Raw genomic sequence first — 20,719 nt, forward strand, 5'->3', positions numbered from 1 at the left:
TATTAGAAAAGTATTTTTCTTTTAAAGAGAACAAAAGGCTGCTGAAGCTCTGTCTGAAAAGCACTTTTGATCAACTATATTATGAACTTGTTTGGTATTTTAATTTTGTATTTTTTTATTATATAGAAATTTGTATATTCCAGACAAAGTGTAAAGCTGAATCAGGTCAGTTCTTGTCACGTGACTGGCGGTGTGCCTGTAAAGCGTGAACGCGTTGTGCCGCGAGCACGTTATTCCCAATGTGTGCGCAAGAAAAGAAATATTGAAGTTGTGTGCGCAAAAGACATGACATGTGAACGGCCCTTAGTTAATAGCCTCAGCCATAGTTAATCCAGTGTGCATGCGTATTAGACTCTGCTAGCTACGAACTTTAAACTAGCGCACAGTTGGCATAACTTTTAGTTGCTGGAGTTTTGTTCTGTGCAGAAACGTGGTTTTGAGAAACCTATATGATTAATTAACCGCCATGAATTGAAGCGCGGTTAATAGTGAAATTGGTTAATCTTTACTTCCATCGTGCTGAAACAATATTTGTTCCTCTGCTTGCTCATTCATAATTTCTACAATGTGCACTTCTTCTCAAATACTGAAAAAAAAGCACTATTGGTAAAACAGTCCAGTCTAGAAAGCATATGATGATAGAAATCTGGATATTTCTTTGTACAAGCTCTGCAATTTAATTATATCATGTTGACAAATGAGAAATGCTAATTAATTGAAAAAACATTTTTATAAACTGAATAGATCTGATTGATTGAATTAATTCATTTTTTTTTTGCATAACTAAAACTAGCTTTAGTTTGAGAATCGATTAGTTGGTTGATTATTTTTCGATGGATCGGATGAAAACGTATCCTTATTTTTTTCATTTGACATTTTGCTTATAATAACTATATGAACTCGTAAATCAGAGTATTAATTATGTATAAAAAATATACTTTAAAAATGTGAAAGCCGCATATAAAGTTTTTTATCGATTAGTTGTTGCAGCTCTACTTAATACTTTCAAAGAAACACTTGGTGTTTTTAAGATTATGGCATTATCTTGAACATTTTAAGTGTTTATTATAATAAAAATATTGCAAACGAAACCATGTATCTTTCACATAAAAAGCCCACACGCTTGCATCAAAGTCCACATGCTTGCTATTGGAAGTCTGGAAAGATCTTATATGAGGTTTGTTTCAAGCCATTCAGAAATTTCAATAAAGTGTGTAATGCATGCAAATTCTTACACAAAGCCATTTTAATAAGTGGGCATAATTGTAAAGATTATTTTATGCCATATCATGAAAGTTCATTAATAATAATTAAACAGATTATTTGTCTGACATTATTGAAAAAACATTTTTACATTTTCTTACTTTCTTTGAAGCCATCATAGTTGCACAGTGTTAGTTCAGATTAGTATTTAATCAAAAAATATATAATTTGATTTTACTGTCAATTAGTCTTGCATCTGTTTTTGACAGTTCAGAGCAAAACAGCTCTGCTTAGTATTTAGCTTTTGCTTTCATGTCGGGACCATGTAAACTCAGTCCTTTTGCTTTGAGCTTGTTAATTAATATTAATAAGAAATGCATGGATTAAAGACTTTTTGTCATAAGCCAAATGCAATTTTGAAAGCCCTCTGGTCAATGTAACATCCATTCAAGACCATTTATGATCATTAGTTAAACAGTAGCATGCCTAATAATAAATGCACCATTTTTTTCAGCAATAAAAAGCATTGCTCCATGTAAATATGGTTTGTCAATAACTCTGACAAGGCTGAGGTAAATTGCAGAAGAGGCAGACTGTAAGATGTTTCAGATGGTACTCCGTTGTCTTTATGCAGCAGTGTTGGTTGGCATTTGAGAAACGGCTCTGATATTGTGACTATATTGCACTCCGGTGGGCAGTTTGTTGGGAGGAGGGCTGAAATTTTCTAAGTAGACTTTTGGGCTGAGCATTTAACTCTGGAGGTTATTGCATCTGAGCACACTGGATCTGGGCTGACTCAGAAACGCCAGGAAAGGTGCATGACCTTTTCAGCCTCCACTAATCCTCAGCACACATGGAGCACCTGCAGAAGAATAGCTTCTGTATCACACATACACACACGCGCACATGCACACTGTGCTCTGTGTTGGAAAGAGTCTGAGCTGTATAGTCTATTAGCTTTTTTGCTGTAAAAATTGCTGAAAATTGTGCTTTCTCAGTCCATTTATGATACACTCAGATTTTAAGTATTAGTTATTAGTAACATAAGTGATATATACATATTTTATAATATTTTATAAAATATATTTTATAATGTTAGTAGTACAAATATGGTTAAAGTAAATATATACAGCATTCCCAGCACCCAGCTAAATTTATTTACAATTACAATAAAATTGCATTGTTTGTTGTCATGTTTGTCACTTATCTTAAATTCTTGTCTTTTAATGTTATTGTAAATTTATTTACTTATTTGCGCTATTTCTCTCTTTCTGTATTATTAATTCTGTATATGACTATTTCTTATTTATAGAAATAATATATTTTATTTTTAATATAGAGATTATTTCTTATCTCTATGTTAGTTAAATGAAATACATATAATAGACAATAGCTATCACATTGCTTATATACTGCAGTTTAAAAGGTAAGTTTCAGTAAAATTATAGAGTAATGCTTGCTGAAAAATAATATATACAGTATTAGGAAGAATTACTTTTATAGTTTTTTTTTAAAAAAACGATTTTGTTCAGTAGTTCAAGAAAAGTTCACAATATTAGTTTTATTAATTAAAACTATATAGAATTTGATTAATTTGATCTTTTAATGTCCAATGTGAGGTGAACAAATTACAGCAGCAACTAATTTTTACAGTGTTCAAAGATGAATATCATATTTAAGGCAAGGCAAGTTTATTTATATAGCACATTTCATACACAATGGTAATTCAAAGTGCTTTACATGAACAGGAATAAAAGAAAATATAAGAAAATAAAAATTATGTTTTTAACAGGAATAAAAGTGATTAAAAACAGGTTTTAAAGCAATGAAAAAGAAAAGAAAGACGTAATAGTGCAATCTGTGGAGTGCTCATACGGTTACAGATGTGTTTTAAGTCTTGATTTGAATGTGCCTAATGTTGGAGCACATCTGAACATCTCTGGAAGCTGAGCAGCGGGGGTGCAGTAGCTGAAGGCCGATTCACCCTGCTTTGACTGAACACTTGGAATTTCTAATTTACTTGATCCTAATGATCTGAGTGATCTATTAGGTTTGTATTCAATCAGCATATCTCTAATGTATTGAGGTCCTAGGCCATTTAGTGATTTATAGACAAGTAATACTTTAAAACATATTATGCGTGTAACTGGGAGCCAGTCTAAAGACCTGAGGGCAGGTGTGATGTGCTCTGATTTTCTGGTTCTGGTCAGAATCCTGGCAGAATTCTGGATAAGCTGCAACTGTCTGTCTGTCTTTTTGGGAAGGCCAATAAGGAGTCCATTACAGTAATCCACCCTGCTGCTGATAAAAACATGAACAAGTTTCTCTAAGTCCTCACTGAAAACAAAGCATCTGATTCTTGCAATGTTATTGAGATGATAGTATGCTGATTTACTAACTGCTTTGACATGACTATTGAAACTCAGATATGACTCCAGAGTCACACCAAGATTCTTGAACTTATTTTTTGTTGTATTTTTTGTATTTATTGTTAGTGCCAAGGTACGCATTTACCTTGAGAACATTGAGAAGTTTTCTCTTTGTTTAACTGAAGAACGTTTTGGCTGTTCATTTCATCAATTTATTTAACACAGTAAAAATTATATAAACAAGTAGAAAAAGGATATATCTTATAACATTGACACATTTATATGAAGCAAACGTAAATAAGAAACACGTTATAACTTAAATAAAAATTAAGTATACTATTCATGATGCAAACTCTTTCAAAATCCAGTTGAGAGGAATAGTCTTTCCTTTCCATTTTTTTTTTCTGGCAAGTTTTTAACCTGCATGTGTCCCAGCAGCACACCCCCTTTTCCAAACCCAAGGAACTGCTTGTTACACTGCAGCTCATCTCGTTCTACTTCAGGCTGGCAGAGTAGATTCCTGGTCAGCCAGCGGCGATGTAATGAATGCTCAGTGGACACAACTGTCACCAGTCCCATCATCCCACACAAGAGCACCAGTTTTGTAATGAGGTTTACAGACAGCTCTGGCCACCAGAGAGAGGAAACACTCAAACACGCACTTACAAGGTTAATTAAAAATGTTGTACCACACCGACACCAGCTAAGATAAAAGGTGAAAGTTAAGAAAAGGAGAGCGAAATTATAATGAAAATAGTCCCCCCCACCCCTTCGCTTTATTCCCTTAATCACTGATTACTCTCAACTTGTTAATTGAAGATAATTATAGGTTTTTAATTTTCGAATGTAGGTTAGTAGAGAAAGCGAGAGAAATCATTACAAATGTCAAGGGGGTTCAGAGTGACGCAAATGAAGATCTTGCTGTGTGGCGAATATATTAGTTAAAACGACTGCATTGTGCAATGCAAAAGGCCAGCGTGGTGTTACTCTTCCTGATTACTGCTGTCAGCTCTCAAAACTTGTGCTATAGTTGAATCACTCTTCAAAATGTGTCTTTTTGAAAAGTTAGGATGTGCATCATGTTTCATTAGTTTGTTTCTATGACCTACTCTGATGCAATCAACTAAACTAACTACTTTTTGCATTTTTATGTTATTGGTTTATGACAAATAAAAGTAATTAACCTTAGAAAGTCTGATGATTTTTGAGAAAGATATTTTAAAATAATACAAAACATTTATATTGTCCCTCATATTACCCATAAGATTATTTTTTTTCTCCTTGACTGATGAAAGCTTTTCTTTCCAATGCACACTGCGGGAAAAGTTTATTTTCTCAGTTATAACTTTTTTTTTTCTTTCCCACTAACCCGTTTCACTGCCGTATATAGTTTTTTAGGATTTATAGGTTGCGGTAGAAAAGTTTTGGGATGAATAAATGACTTTGTACAAAAAAGTATGTTTGTCTGCGGATGTTTAGTGGTCTAAACTATGGTATTTTTCCTTGTGTATATATTCGTACAAGCGTGAAAGTCAATCACAAGTCAGATCTTTGTAGTCGATACTGGACAATACTAATGAATGAATGTTAATATGAGAGTTAACAGCCTACATGCTCTTTTAAAATTGCAATTAATAATAATGTTGATTTGAGTGCATTGCAATAATAACATTTTGATCACAGACATTTAGAGTGTGTTCGTACTTGCATAGTATGATAATTCAGTTCATTTGTAAAAGTGTGAACACTATGAGGACATAATGGTTGTGCATTTTTTTTATTCTTTCTCTTATTATTATTTCTTTCTCTTATACATGTCTGAAACATGTCTCTTTGCAGCAGATTGTCATTTAGTTTTTGTTTGTGATGGAGGAATTCCTGGTGTTGATTTGACCACTTTACATTTTTTATATGCTCTTCATATAGTTCTCAACTGATATAGAATGCCATCACATGCATAAAGCCAAAAGCCAGCACACAGTTTATTTTATTTTATTTTATTTTATTTTATTTTTTTGTTTTTTATTTTATTCATATTTAATGTGTTACTAATTAAAAAAATACATTTGTAAAATAAAATAACAATTAAAATTGAATTAAAATAAATTAAAATATAAATATTATAATTGTTTTTGCTTAGTTATTTATATTTAGGTTTAAGCTTACAAACAACAATGTGAATTAGGACTGCACGATATTAGAAAAAATTGCAATTTTTATTCACTATGATGTATATTGCAATATAAATACAATTTCAGCAGATGATTTGAATAGCTTGTAAAGAATTGATTATTTTAGATAGATTAGGGTGATTCTGTAGGGGAGCGTATCTGCATAAAATATAATTAAAAAAATGACAAGCAAAGTTAAATACAACAGAGAAAAGATACAAATAAACAATGATTTATGATTTTTCTGTGGTGTCAAAGTATTCATAAGCAGATATTAAATAATCACTATATAATAATACTATTTACACTGTGTTATTATATTAAGTAATTCTATAATTTTTAATTAATCTTTAAGCTACAATCGTTACATTGTGTTCCCAAATGGCTTACATTTGTATCAAATTCTTACAGTCAGGCCTTAAAACACATGCAAATAATAAACTTTCACCCTAAGATTAAATATGAACTTACTCCAATATGCTGTTAACTGAAATGTCTGGTCAACAATAATCCCAACTATAGTATGTTGCAGATCCCAGTCGTGTGACTTTTGTGGACATGCACATTGTGATATCAATTCTGAAACTATATATTGTGCAGTGTGAATACTAATTGAATCAGAACTAAATGTAAATGTACCAATGAAACCGAGAGTTAATTTTATTCTCAGTTTGATGGAGCAAGCAAAACAGAAATGCCATGAGCACACAAATCTGGTGACCTGATTTAACCTGTTCACTGTGCTAAAAACAGCACAAACACCTGAGACCGAGTGTGTAGTACATCCTCTTCCCTGGTTGTGAAGTACATGTGCAAACACATAATTTCATGAAACCCATCTGAATATTTTGAAGAGAGTCATGCATGCATATTTAAACTAACATGCGTTTGTATAAATGGAGCATGGATGAAAAGGTTCTTGTGTTAATATAAATATAAATATTTAATAGAATGCATACATGTATAACTACGTTTTGACTTTTTTTTTTTCTTCATATCAGTGTTTTGCCCATGTCAATTTTTATTCCATTTTATTTTAAAAGCTTTTGTTTTTAAATACATATCTCATAGATTGTAAAGAGATTCTTTTTTGAATTGTAGCACAGTTCGTCACCTTGGAATTAAAAGGTTCTTTCTGAGTTCTGAATGATTTTGAGATATTGAGCTTCACAGTTTTTGCGTTCCTTAGCAGACAGTACGTGTGTATTTGAAAAACATTTGTAAACAACTTATAAAAAAAACATCCCATAATGTAAATTAAGTTATCATTTAATAAGAATATAGTATGTCAATAACTTTGAAAAAAAAAAAGTCAAAAAGTACCTTAGGTGACGAGTTACCAAACCACATATATGTACCATAAGCTCAGATTTGTTTACAGCTTACATGACCATTATAAATCATTAATCATTTCTGAATATGCTTTGCAAGTTGTGCAAAGACAGACTGGGCAATTTACTGTACCATGCTCATTCAATATGTTCATTTTTGTAGAGTGGCCTCCTAAGGTCTTTTTTCACAGTTTGTGTTGTATTTATAGAGCACATATGCATGACATAAAAAAACTGAAACATCATTAACTTTTGTTAGCATTTTATGAAATTCTAGTACTTTTTAATTTACAATGATCAAAATTAGGAAATTGATAATATTTAATGTTTAAAGGCACACTTGACCCAAAGATTGTCACCATTTACTCACCTTTCACTAGTCTTAAACCTGTTTGTAATTTTTTTTTTTTTTGTTAAACAAAAAAGATATTTTGAAGAAAGCTGTAACCAATGAAATCTTTAGTATTTGCTTTTCCTACAATTGAAGTCAATGGTTAACATCTTCCAGCTTTCTTCAACATATCTTCTTTAGGTTCAGCAGAACAAAAAGACATAAATGTTTGAAACCAATTAAGTATGAGTAAATAGTGAGTAAATATTGCATCCCCTGCCATTACATTTACTACACGATAAGTTTATACTCATTGCAGTCTTTGTTTGAGACTGGTCAGAAATGCCAGACATCTTTGTGAGTGCTCATTCATGCATAAATTAGTCAAACAGACAGAAATATCACTCCACAGCTATCTAGAACACAATTTAGACAATTACGGAGCCTCAGTGATAATTCCACCATACAAAACTGCAAATTGCTTAATAAAAGTTCCATCTAGATTTAATTTCTAAGTCAATTTGCCATTAAAATGGCTTTCTTGGACAAAGGGTTTGCATTTGCTGATAAATGTGCTGGATTAAGGTTTTATTTTGTCTGAGCATTGTACTTTGTTACCTGCTGCTGCCTTTACTGCCAAACCGAGCGCACTTGAAACATGAAAATATTATGTGAGTTATTTATTTTTTTTTTGGATCTAAAACTTTACAATCTTTAAAACAAAGATTCCAAAACAACATTTTCTGGAACAATTTACTTCCCAAATAACCTTACATGAAGTTTTGTCCACAAACAACAACAAAAACATTGGTAACACGTTAGGTCACAATTCACACAATTAATAAACTGTTAACTAACACTTAAAACTAAAACTAACACTTTAAACTACTAATTAGCTGTTTATTTATAGTTAGTAAGGTAAAAGTTGGGTTTACGTTTGGTGTAGGATTAGGGATGATGAATAAGATCATACATTATAACTTCTAATAAACAGTTCATATCTTAATAATAGCCAGTATTAATAGCATGAATTGTGACCTAAACTACAGTGTTACCAAATCATACAGTATACTGTAGTTTAAAGGTTCTACGGATGTTAAAAGGCCTTCAGTGGACTATCAATGCATGCCAATAATTTATTAAGCATTCATAACTAGTAATCATTAAAGCAAATGTTATTCATATGCATGCCTAAATACTTACAAGATTAAGTTGTGAATTTCTAATTGACTGACTATATACACTATATTTTGCAGCATATTACATGTTATTCGCAGGCTTAGATGGATTCCAAATCAGATCAAAACTTATTTACCCTTTTGTTAACATAATCTCGCAATGGCACAACAAATATATGCATTTAAAGTATAAAATCACCAATTAGTGATATATGCACAAAATATGTTAAACTAGTCTTCAACTTCATATCTGTTTTTCATTCAGGTGCTCGGTTCTTCTTTAGTCCATGTCAGATCTGCTTCCTCAGATTAGATAGAGTTTGATTTGATTGACTTTGACTTTTTGATTGAGTGACTTGCAGTTCTGTGTCCTGTCACAAACTGCTTATTCAATTCACTACAAACAATCCATTTTAAAGAATGACCCGTTCACAAAACGAACTTTACTTCAGACAATTTACCTGAGGCTGTATGGATTACAAGTACAGATGTTTTAAATAAGTCAGCTTCTTGCATAAAGTGATCATTTCTCTTTATAAGACTCACACCCCATACACCCCCATACACACTGGGCTTCAGTGTCAAAGCTTGACAGAGGGCGTGTCTGAAGTTGGGGCTGACGCGATCGTCATAGCAGCGTCAGCCAATGAAATTAGTCAGCAATAGGCCACTGCCTGAGCTGGTGTATTTGCATACAGCATTCTGATTGGATGACGCTTCCGTCGGCGCTTGAAAAGTTGAGCAAGTCCTGACTTCTGCAGCGAGCAACGCTTCTGAATCGGCTCAGACGGATCAACAATGCAGTTCGGCAATGCCTGACGTCACCCATTCAAAGGGAATGGGAAGCGTTGAAGCAGACTGCCTCGTCAGTGCATCAACTTAATGGTTTTATATTAAATCAGTTTAAGTTATCTTAATTAATTTGTGTTCAGACAAGATGAATCAATTATGTGGAACCCTGCTTAATCCTTTATCCTGTTTATTGGTAACTCCCCAGTCAATTTCTCAACCCATGTGAAAAGTCTTGAGATTATACTGGATTGTATGCTCTTGTTTGGTTCTCATATTAGTAATATCTCACGTTCTGCCTTTTCTCATTTGCTTAACATTGCAAGCCTTCGCTCTACACTCTCAACAAAGCACTGAAGTGCCTGTTCATGCTTTAGTTACATCATGGATTGATTGCTGTAACTCTCTCCTATCTGGCATCCCTGATAAGCAACTTCATAGATTACAGTTAACTCAGAATTCCGCAGCTAGGATAGTTAGCTGTCCGACTGCTTCTGATCACATAACTTCAATTTTCTTTCACCTGCACTGGCTCGTGTACAATACTAAATCTTCCTCTTAACATACAAAGCTCTTCATAACTTGGCACCTCAATATCTTTCTGATCTTTTGCATTTGTACACTCCTTTGCGCTCACTGAGATCATCTTCTGCTGAATTGTTATCTGTTTCACATCATTTGGTGGCATGGCTTTTAGTTTTACAGCACCAAAGTTATGGAACTCCTTGCCTTTGCACATTCGCCTGGTGGACACTGTTTCCCATTTTAAATCTCAGATAAAAACTTTTTTTTGTTCAGGATAGCTTTTTATAATTTGCTGGTTTATTTTCCTGTCTATTCTCTTTTACTGCTTGTATTTTTATGATGTGCTTTCGTTATACTGTAAGGTGTCCTTGAGTGCTTTGAAAGGTGCCTATAAATTAAAGCTGTTGTCATTATTATTATTATTATTATTATTATTATTATTATTAATATTATTATTATTATTATTATATTTTTTACAGTGCAAGTTAACAGGAAAAAATCCCTCTGAGATTTATAAAACAATTAAAAAAAAATCTATTCATACATGATATTTTACTGTTCTCTGTTGTAATTTCTCATTCCTAGCTACAGAGCAAGGCATGATGGGAAAAATAGGGAAAAGAGGCCGGGGCTTATTTTACCATGCAGCAACACCATTAAAGTCACATTCTGAGAACGATGCCGAAGGCTCTCTCTGTATCCTCTCTCTCTCTTTCTCTCTCTCTCTCTCTCTCTCTCTCTCTATGCCCGTGTTCCTGTCTCTCTTGCCCTAAAAGCACGGCTGTAATTCCGCTGAATAGGCATATCATGAATTTAACTGGGGGAAGAAAGCTGGGTAGCGAGCCAGGCTTTTCTGTGCAATGCTTTATCAAAGTCATCCAACTGTATTAAACAGATCCACTAGGCTGCGGTATGAAAGTACTGTTTGCCACTGCAATCAGGGGCTTAAGCTGAAAAACAAAGACAGTCCCTCCATACAAAGGGTGCTGTTATTGAGCCCACCCAGGAAAAGGGCTGTTAGAGGTGGGCCTCAAATTAGGCATGGCACAAGCTGAATAACTGTCTGAAACTTGTTAGTTTTTCACAAGGATCCTCAGTTGGAGCCGCTGTTGTCATGATCACCAGTGATCCTTCCTGACAGGTCACTGGTGAACTACAAGTGTCCTGTTTAGGAACTACAAATCCTATCAGGCCATGTTAAACCCCAGCTGTTCATCACGGCTGATGAGACTCACACACACACACAGCTGAGACTTGTGATGACTGATCATTCAGACTATTTATACACCACACATACACAAGTTTAGTACGGAGTCTTTGTAGTTGTTGTACATACCTTGCATGTCTTAGCATCTTGTTGTTTAGTCTGTTTTTTGACTTTAGCCTTGTTTATTGTTTGATCCTGTTTGCCACTTATTTTTGACCTTATGCCAGTTTTTTGACTACGTTTTTGGACTGTCCTTTTTTGTACCAGCCGCTTCTGTTATCCCTGTTTTGCTTAAATATAATCTTATTTTACCTGCACTTGGATCCTCATCTCTGTTGTTCCTTGCCTTGAGCCCCACTCGTGACAGCTGTTGAAATGCATTGTTGTTACATGCATAGTTGTCTTAATATTTTGCAGACAGCATTTGTCAGTAGTCAAGAGGCTTAACACTTCATTCTGTTGTACATACATGTACAAGACTCTCTGCAATGCATTTAACTGAATTTTCCATGGTGTGACTGGGTTATTTTGTCTAGATGTTTCACTCTTAGAAATATAAGTTTAATATTGGCATTGATTTTATTATTTTTTTCTCCTCATCATTTTTAAATGTTCCCACTCCAAAAATATAATACAGTTTTTTTTTTAGAACATTCCAAATAGATTTTTTTAGGGGAAAACAAAAGTAGTTCTTCTATTGCATCACTGTGTAACCCCTATTTTGTAATCTTAATTTGAAAGAGTGTTCTTTTTGTGGCAACAGTGCTTCCACACATCAGTCAAACTTTTCCATTGTACAAAATGTTTTTAAAGTTTTTAATTTTTTATTGTTATTTTTTAATCTTTTTTTTACACTTTTTTTTTAAAGTTTATTGAAAGATTGTTGTGGAGCTCAAAACAGTTATTGTATTACAGTTTCTCCAAATTTTTCTATTTATTTTTAATGAAAAGGTAATTGTATATTTGTTTATGTTTTACTTTCCTTCATACAAAAATGTTATACAACAACACGTGACATGATTTTAATTTTCTAGGTAGAATTCATCAGAAAATATAACTTATTTAATTAATTAATATGTTCAGTACAATTTTGAAAACATTACAATTATAACATGATTTGAATATGCTGTGAAAAAATAGCTGTTTTCAAAATAATTTTACAAACCTTAGATAAAATACCCCCCATAACAAATAACACATGGTGGATAAGTTGGCGGTTCATTACACATACACATATCATAGTGCAACCCCAAACTGATTCTATACTTTTTTCTTGTTTGATACAATTCTCCAAACATCTAGCCTATTTGTCATAAATATATAAATAAATGAATAAATAAAAAATCATTATAAAAGTAATAGTTTTTTATGAGTGATTATACATTTTAATAACTGCCAGAAAATGTTTGTTCATTATTCACATAATAAAATATGTAACTGTACAACAATTGATCGTTATTTTGGCATTTTATTTTCACAACAGCTAATTGAAACATTAATGCATTTCCTTTGCATTCCAAACTATGGCTGTGCTAAAATCAGTATGCGAGCCGAGTAGTATGTCTGAATTCATAGAATTTGAAAAACAGTATGCGAGAAGTACCCAGATGACCTACTACTTCTGGTTAGATTCTAAAGTGTGCATCCGATGCACACTGTGTTATCCCATGATGCACTGCGAGAATTCATGAATGGGAGTGAAGCGACGCAACTGACGTGGGTAGGTCAAGTGATCATGACAAAAGGGCGAATGTAGTACGTTCAAGTTTCATTTATAATACTCAAATTCATACTGTATAGAATATACTTTTCTAATGGTCGAGAACTAAATTCAAATTTAAATGCAGTACCTACTGAGTAGTACACTTAGAACAAAAACTCAACCTAAATCTAGTCAAGTACAGTAATTGGGTTGAAAGTTGAGTCAACTCAAATGTTCTGAAGTTTATTGCCTTAACATTTTAAGTTGTCAACTTATTTATATTTTTTTTTTTTTACAGTGTAGGCAATTTTGGAGGCAGCCTATCACTTTTCAGCAGTCATGGGAATCCTTCCATTTTATTGAAATATTTAGAAAATGAACATACTCTTTACTCTAGAATAAGACTTACAGACTTATGCACAGTGAGAATGACCTCGAGTAAACACTAGGGTCAGTATTATGTCAGTCTGTCTTCAACACTAGGCTTGTGCCGGTATTCGGTAATGCGATAAATCACGGTAATGAATATGCACGATATTGTTATCGCGGGCACTTCAAAATACCGTGAAAAACAATAGATCCGAATTTATATTCTTAGAACGCGCCTTAGCTTATTTTCCATCAACCGCTTGAAGAAACACTGCGTATAAGCTGCGCAGAACTGATGCGCACTCTGATGTAAACAATCCCCGCATGTAGAAGCCCTGTGTGCGCAGTGCGCGCCGCCGCTGCCACCGCACTATAATCCTCACACGCAGGCCATCTGTCAGACCGGGCACTTTCCCGGTGGGCCGACGTACTTTTTGGGCCGGGCTGATCATCGTCTTATGATCTGATCGGCCCATAAAAGGCTTATCAGCCTATCGTTTTTTTTCTGCCTTATTGATTGGCGCTGGTGTGATCTGTGACTCTGAAAGTAGATGCTTTTTTTCCCGGACAGACAGACCGGGCCGGCCCATGTGACACCCTGCAGCCCATTGGCTCTTTTCGGTATTGACATTGGGCTGGGCCAATCACAAACTCCTATTTTGGACTCCGCGTGAGCGTGCGTCGTCTGTGTGTATTTGTCAAAATAGTCGAGAGTCAGAGAGAAGAAACGCAAGGGAGGCGCAGAGAAATCGCGGGAAATACACCGGCGTTTTATTTAGCGATTCTGAAAAGTTCTCTGTTCATTCTAGTACACGGCTAAAAACGCAAATCACGTGACCACACACTCTCTGCCCAGAGCTGCCAGCCACTAGTTCAGCGGGTGAGCATAAACCCCAGGTCAGAGTATAGTGCATGTCAGACAGTTCATCTGCTGGGTGATCTCATCTCACTATAGTTGTTAAACGTGATATTGAATTCATCCTGTTGTCTCTATCTAACAATTCTTATGTCTTTTGAATCACTTGTTCTCAGTTAACTGTTTTGGCTGAGTGCAAAGATAAGCTAATATATTAATTTATGTAACCACATACACTGATTCTGCACATTGACTGATTGCTAACCTTTATCGTTTAAATTTAATGTACGTTATACTGTTATAATGGCCATTATTGGTTATTAAAACTGATATTCTGCAAAAGAGACAGGGTAAAGTTCATTCTTTTCAATGGAAATGAAAGGAGACAGTTATATTTAAGCCCTGTTTTGTTATAAATATGCAGTGTGAAGATGATGCTCATAAAAATATGCAGCTACACGAGGCTGTTTGGTGTCTGTTAATCATAATATCAAAATGAAACAAATTTGACTTATATTATGTTTTCATTGTTTAGATAGTGATACAGCAAGCAGGATGAGGTGAAAGAGGTTAAAATGTAACACTGTTCCCTTTGAAGATTTACCCATGCATTAGCAGGCAGTTTTTGTTATGTTTATTATTGAATATAGGCTGAGTGAATAGTGTATTGAATAAGCTAAATTGGCTGTAGTGTATGAGTGTGTGTGAATGAGTGTGTATGGGTGGTTTTCCAATATTGGGTTGTGGCTGGAAAGGCATCTGCTGCATAAAACATGCTGGAATAGTTGGCAGTTCATTCCACTGTGGCAACCCCTGATAAACAAGGGACTTATGCGAAGAAAAATAAATGAATGAATAGTGTATTTTTTTAGAACTCAACAAATATCTTTATGGACAGCATACAGAAATTAAATTGAGATTAAAGTTTGTATTTATTTATTTATTTCATATATATGGCTTTTGTGTTTTATAGAATATGAGTTGATAAGGAGGAACGCTGCCGACAATTTATCCCCCTTTAAAAAGGTTAAAGTCAGAAGTTTGGAAATATTTTGGGTTCCAAAAAAATGCAGAGGGATTACGAAGACGGTTTCCCTTTTGCACATTCACTTTGATATAATTGCTCAAGTTTACTTTTATATTGTGTATTGTTTTATTTATATTTATTTGTATTTAAATGTTTTAAGTACTTTTAGTTAATTAAAAAGTTATTAAAGTTTTGGTATTGAAGTTTTTTGTGTTTTTTTACCTGTTTCTCTAGTAAAATTACAATATCGTGATAATACCGTATACCGTGATAAAAGCTCAATCAATTAATCGCAGCATGAAAATGTGATACCGGCACATGCCTATTCAACACTCAGCTGGTCTGCTGTAGTGCATATCAGAAACTTCAATGCCATACTGTAAATGAAGCCTTTGTCCAGTTAGATCATCATTTTTTTTGTTCAGGTACCCTGTAGCTCTTGTCTGTGGTGTGGCAGAGCGGCACAAGGCCTGAATGACTGTCAAAGCATTACCGAACTGTCACCTCTTTAACTACAACCTAAATCCCTCAGCAGATGAGACGCAAATGGACCACTACGGCAATTACCTTGTCTTCACATTTTGATATTCTCTTTCTCTTTTACCATCTTTCTCTCTTTCTAACACTTTCAAAGCCACACCAATACCACCACAATCACTGGAGCTTTCTAGTGACATGCTTGTTTGACACCACTTAATTGGAAACTCTATTAAAACATGTTATGTCCTGTACTCCGGGCTCTCCTGTCTAATTGCCAGTAGAGCAACTCTTAATTGAAGCTGTACGGTATGCAATGTGGGTGAGAGAGACAGAGAAAATAAAGAAAAACCAAGCGAGACAGACTCCGTAGGATGCAGCTCAGAGAAAAACTTCTAATTACAGCATCTAAACTATAATTTGTTAAACATTGATTGAACTGTGGATGTATCAATGTCAGAGCTTTAAAACCAAGCCCTCGGAGACATCAGCGTTTGAGGACATCTAAATAAAATCCTGGGTGTGCATCTTACGGCTTAATTACTAAGGTGCCATCGATAACAATTCCAATAGACCTCTTACAAGCCATCTGTGCCAGACAGGGGTCAGTTGCTTGCATTGATTTTCATAAACTACTCGCGGATTTGGATCAACAGGAGCGGAACAGCGTGCATTAGTATTCAGCGTGTTTGTGAGCGAAGAGACTGCAGGGTCCTTTTTAGAGAAATGTGCAGGGAAAACGAACATCCTTCGATGCAGGGGACACCTGTGGTGCAGCCAAGCGTAACTTGTTTCTACAGCTCATCATAACGTTCAGGGTGCATAATCACAATGCCAACGAGGTTTTAAGACACCAAAGAGATTTGAAGGTCAGGTGTGAAGACGTGTACGTGCTTGAGCTTGCCGCCTTTACACCTCTCTTGCTTTTGCTCTAAAACCTAGTGAGCTGCCTATGCGGTGGTGGTTCTAGACCAGAGTAACTTAGGGGGCCAGGCAGGGGCCACTTGTATTTTTAATAGACACACTTTCACATGTATCACAGAATACTTAAACTGAAAGGGGGTTTCACGACCCTTTAAGTCTACCTCAGAATTTTTTTCAAAAAGTGCTTCCTGATGGGCGTGGAGCGCTGCAGGCAGAGGGAGGAGTGGGCGTAGCCGGCAGAGCAGGGGAAAAAGAGGGAAGTGAACAACTGTTAATCAGCTCACAAAGTGATGTTTTATAAACAAATATTGGGAGGAGCATGCGTTGATGTTTCAGCAGTTCTAACACATCATTGACAATCATTCTATTATCCAATCAGTATTAGACCAAACCCCTATAAATACCAAAGTCATCCTACCTGCATTATCTCACTACTTTAGTATCCCTACACCACCCCAACACCTCACCTCTTAAATACTATCTACCCGGGGGTAGTGTTCTGGGGCAGGGTAAGACACTTCACTCGAAGCCCAATGTCACACCCTTTCCTGATAAGGGGAATAACATGAGTTGGGGTGTCTTTTCCAAGCTCAGAGCCCTCTCCCTGGACAGCACGCCAAATACAGTTTATTCTTTAAACATCTGTAAGTGTGAACTCGTGAAATGAGAGACCAACCTTGAGGAGACCCTTGTTTTTTTTTTTTTTTTATAGTTTACAAAGTTAAAATGCAAATAAATAAACAGTTAATAACTTAATGTCCTGTTACATATGTTATTCATAATTTCACACATAACCACAATTTGTTATATCATTATAAAGATAAAGATGTTTATATAAACACTATAAATGAGGAGGACTTCTGAATCTCTAGGTCTGAATGCAGAGACAGTGGAGCAGTGCAGCAGGTCTCTTTCCCTATCTATTCTAACCATTAGCCCTGCTGATAATCCGGGGGATTTTAAACATAGGTGAACACAGCAGCACAGATATAGGCGATGTGTCTGAATGGTAATGAATTCAACTGATATAAGACAAAGTCCACCATTCTTCAATTCTCGTACAGTTCTCCCGACAAAAATGCTTGCTGCAAACTAACAGCATCGCAGGGAAAACCATGCAACAAACCTCGTGGATCATGGAAACAAACACATATGGCTCTTTTGTGAATGGATAAATACTGCGTGCCGTGTACAGACGTGGTATCACAGCTTGGCAGGTCTGCCTTGCCTTCGGAAAGCATGTGCTCTCATGAATAAATGAGAAGGCATGTCATCACTGGACAGTCAGATCAGCGCCAAGTCACAGATTTTGATCTCACCCCAAAAATGATTTTAAACCCGGAAGAATAAATTAACTGCTCAAAATTATCCAGTTTTCCCCACAATTAAACTTAGCAGGTGCTAACGTTGTCTTAATTGCTGCTCAACACACACAAATCTGTTAAAGTCTCAAAAAAAGTACTCAAGGGTTTCTTGAACCTTTAAAGGATTATTCAAAGTCTTCTTTTTTTCATGGACCACTCTGCAGTGCTTGTTAACAAGCTATTGAAATAACTTAAACTATTAATCTTTCATGGTAATTTATTTGACAAATAACTTTGTATTGTAGTGGAATATCACATTTTAAACCTTCATCAAAGTGCATTTTTTGCACCTGTGAACTTAAACATATACAATTGAAGTAAAAAAAAAAAAAAAAAACTGCCCTCAAATTTTCAAATAATAAAATGTAATTTCAAACAATATTTCCCAAGTGATCTTTGAAAAACCAAGACGTGTTTTCACAGTATTTTTTTATAAAACAACAATAAAAATTCCTCTGGAGTAGAAATAAGTTCTTAATTTCTTCTTCTTCTTTTTTGATTGTCTATAGAATAAACCAGTTATACAGTAACTTGACTAATTATTCTACCTTAGTTAACATAACCTAGTTAAGTCTTTAAATTACACCTTAATCTGAATAGTATTATCTTACAAAATAACTAGTAAAACATTATGCTCTGTCACAATGGTGAAAGAATAAAAAGTAGTTAAAAATGTTGAAAATTCAATTAATAGTTGAAAATTAAATAAAAATTGTGTAGTTGAACTTGTTTAGTAAAAAAAAAAAACAAGTTTTTTTTTTCTCTCTACTAAACAAAACTATACTAAACAAAACGAGTTGAACATTATTTTTACATGAGCGTGACTGGAAGCTAAATTTTATCAATGTGTTACACCTGTTCTCTGGTAATTGGTACTTTGTAAATTCAAGATTTCTTTTCCTAACTTAAAAAAAATATATTTACTCTCAATTTCTGATTAAAAATATGCATAGCCGAGGACACCCTATTTTAAAGTTTTAAAATCACAATTGAAAACAAAAGACCAATATAATCAACAGTGGACATTTTGATAGTTTTTTTTACAAAGTGAACATGATTTTTTTAATTACCCATGTCATTTTGGGGTTTAGCTTCTGACAAATATGGAAAACTCTGATGCGCACTGCACTGTCACTGACAAAAGTCAAACGAAAGTATAGAGGCATAGTGCACGTGAGACCGGCCTCTTATCTCCATTCTACCACCAATGGCTTATCTTGCTGCTTCATGGCTTTTTAGTTGGCACAAAAATACTTTTCTCGTCACTGCCACCAGAGGACAAATTGTGCATTGCAGCCAAAATTGTTGGTGCGTTCCGTGTCCAAATTTAGCAGGGGCAACCAATAGTGTTTTGTTTTAATCACAGCTCTGCCAGTGAGAGTGGATGAAATCAAGTGCATCAAATGAAAAGCAAATGAGAAGAGTCTTGACTGGGCGGGGCATGTCAGATACTATTGATAATTTGATTGGTCAGAAGATTTGATGAGAAACTGAAGTATGAGGTGATGTCAACATCGTTTATCCATTTTGGTGGAAGTGACAAACTGCACGCTTTGGATCTTCTAAAAGTGATTGGAGCACACTAGCTTTTAAATATTCTCATAACTACCATACTAAAACACTTTATTTTACATTCTAGTGTTAGAATATATAAACATCCAATGCTTGCAGTTTGTTTCTTCCACCTAAAAAGATCAATATTTTTTTGACATCACCTCATACCTCAGTTTCTAATCAAATCTTTTGACCAATCAAATGTCTTTTAGTATCTGACCCACCCCCTTCAAGACGCTTCTCATTTGCATTTCATTTGATGAGCTTGATCTCAACAACTCTCACTGGCAGAGCTGTGATAAACCCGGAGCACTATTGGCTATTCTTTTTTTTTTTTTGGCCAGGGGAGGTGCTTCTTCATGTCTTAATTGGATTCACATCAAACAAAACGACACATTTTAAAATACTTCATGGGACCTTAAATTATGCTGGCTCTTAAAATGCCTTGTGTTGGCCATGAGCTCGTTGGATTTTTGGAATCGCTTTCTCTTAGAATACATGCAAAGCTGGCAAAATGCTAAGAAAATTTGGTCTTCTGAATGTTTTGCCAGCTTTAAATGGATTTTTAAGCAAGGCAATCCCAGAATACATTGCAATAAGCTCAGTGACCAAGAAGGTGGAATGTATTTCACAGTAGATTACAGAATGCTGTATACATATTGTGAGTATGATGTGTATTGAGTGTACAGTGGGATGAGTCCCATTTCATTTTATTTAACCGTTGTTTACAAGGATTTACAGTAGACAGCTACTTGTATGTAATTCACTGTAACTGCTTACTGTATATGGCAAGACATAGTATCAGGCATATTTAGAACAAGAATCGTTTGATGCCATTATTAAAAACTCTGTTTAAGGATCACAGTGCAGTTCCAAAAATGCTAATACCCATTTGTCAAATTTTTAATCATTAAAATATGTACACAATTTAGTATGATCACTTATTCTTTTATAGATTTCTAAGTATAGTTCAGAATAAGTATGCTGTTTCATACATTTTCATGAATATATATGTTGTGCTGAATGACATTTCACTTGCATTTAAAATGCTTTCTATGTATCTATGATAGCTTATTTTAAATGTAATTTGATGCAAACAGCAAAATGAGTGATCTTTGTACACATTTTAACTTATTCTAGTTATCATTTTTTTATAAATCATATGGTTATCACAGCATAATGATTAAATAGCATTTCTAAATTGTGAAATTGGGGGAAAGCATTGGAGCTGCACAATATTATAAAATCTGACATATATTTAGTTTTTCTGCATTATATATTGCCATATGAATACAATTTCTCCAGATTTTGCCATCTATTTGTAAAGAAATTATTCATTTAG

The sequence above is a fragment of the Danio aesculapii genome, chromosome 14 (genome assembly GCF_903798145.1).
Source record: "Danio aesculapii chromosome 14, fDanAes4.1, whole genome shotgun sequence".
NCBI lineage: Eukaryota > Metazoa > Chordata > Actinopteri > Cypriniformes > Danionidae > Danio > Danio aesculapii.